This window comes from Asparagus officinalis, chromosome 7 (genome assembly GCF_001876935.1).
Source record: "Asparagus officinalis chromosome 7, Aspof.V1, whole genome shotgun sequence".
Classification (NCBI taxonomy): Eukaryota; Viridiplantae; Streptophyta; class Magnoliopsida; order Asparagales; family Asparagaceae; genus Asparagus; species Asparagus officinalis.
In genome coordinates, this window is record NC_033800.1 from 113,687,249 (window position 1) to 113,689,447 (window position 2,199).

The window sequence follows — 2,199 nt, forward strand, 5'->3', positions numbered from 1 at the left end:
TCACACATACACTGATCCATTTTGGGAATATATAGTGATTAGGGACACAAGTTTGAGCACGAGTGTTTTTATTTCCTTTCTCTCTCATATTAAGCACACAAAAACACTCCTTTTCATGCATTTGTTTGCATGTCCCTCACTATCGCTGCTAGAATAGGAAATTTGTCATTCATATTATATTAACGAATGAACGCCTAATTATTCTATTTGATAAAGGATGTCATGTATTTTAGACACTTCGTTGAGTTTACATCTGTCATTGATCGCATTGTTCGAGTCTGTGTCATTTGAGTTGATTTGCATCATTTTGTTTTGATTTGTATTGATCATATATTGGGGAATCAGTGATCTAATTTGAATAAATATATCGTTAACTAAAATGTATGATATGGAGTCAGGACATAATTTAAAACTGTTAATACTGATATTTTAGATGGTTTAAACTTATCCAATACGGTTCTTTTATAGCTGTTTGAGATTTGACATGATATTTATGAACTTTTCCAACTCTTGAAATAATTAATGACAACATTTATATTTGGTTATAAACTTATAATTATACTCTCAATATTGATTGATTAAGCAGTTGATAATGTTATTGACAGTCTACTGATATAAGCTTAACTCTAACCTATTGTTACTGAGAGTCCTTTCACTTTACCTCACTTCTATATATTCAGCTATGCAGCAGTGAATTTTGATAATATTTTACATGGTGAATTTACAATACAATCTAGCTAATGATTTAAGATGCAAGAAAGTAACTAACGACAGATTAAGATGCACGCAGAGTATATTAAAGATGACAAGTTTATGCAGCTAACTTGACGAAGTCGAGTTTTCTCCCACCCGGGACGAATGATAAGGACAATAAATGGCAATTTCCATATTTGATTAGTTGACTTTATTTTATTTTAATTTTTGAAATTTAAATTTTGAATTATAGTTTAATTTTAGCAGTTGAGTGATTTGAGGGATTGTTTTGTTTCTATTTTTATTGCACGTTGTGTGCACGTAGTTTTTCTTTATAAATAAGGTTGTATGAGACTATTGAAAAAAATAAATTATTAAAATTTGAAATAAAAATTGTTTTGGCTTAATTTAGGTGTGAAACCCTAGGCTAATACCTATTCCTCTTCTTCTAGCCGTCAAACGTCTATCTTCTCCCGTTCATCTCACAACCTCCATTCACCGCTTCTCTCTCCTCTTCCACCCACAACCGACAACACCAACTCATGCTTCCCCATTCTCAGGCACCCCACCACATCAGCCCTCAACCCCAGCCATTCCTCATCTCCTAGCAGCCGTTGATCCCGCCATCAGCCTCTTCCCTGCTCCCCTGTTCCTACCACCTTGTCTTTCCCCCTCCTTCATCCGCACCACCAGCCGCCATCCTCTCACCAATCCGCCTCTAAATTGTTTACCTCAAGCCACTGCATCCAGTACTTCCTCAAGCCACTGCCCCCACCCCTTCTCCTCTTCCACAAGCTGTTGATCCCTCCTTGCAAGCCGCTAGAACCACCTTAACAACCGCCGATTTCCCTCTGTCCTCCGCCACTCGTCGAGCCGCCACTTATTTCGTGTTGATGTTCGCTGCCGGCCTCGTCCTGTCGCCCACCGCCTGCATCGACCCGACGACTACTCGCGGGTCATCGCATCACCCTCGTCCCGTCGTCACATCGTCATCAATACAACACCATCGCACTCGTCGTCGTTAGATCCCCGCCTTGTCGTCGTCATTCAGTTCATCGTTGTCATCGCACCACCTTCAGAGGTCTTTCACGTCGAGTCTGTTTAGACTGACGAAGATTTCGTTTTCTTTCTTCCCTTATTTTTCTGTCAATTTTATTTTGTTAGTTAATTGTATGAGTATATCATCGCTAAACTCTTATCATATATTCAATGTTTGATTAAATTAATGACTTGAGAATAACTGAACATGTGACTGCTAAACTTTGATATTGATTGTGGAACTTGTGCCTGATAATGAATATTGTGATTAAATTGATCAAGATTGGAATTATTCATAATTATCGATGCAAGTCTTGTTAAAATTCATCAGTCACATTAGTTGTTTTAAATTTGATTTCCTGCCAATGATCATAAAGTTTGGTGAAACGATGTATTATTTGTCAATATTTGATTTAGATCATTGAGTCTGATAGACCCATTGTCCCGTTTCACATCATTTTGGTATCA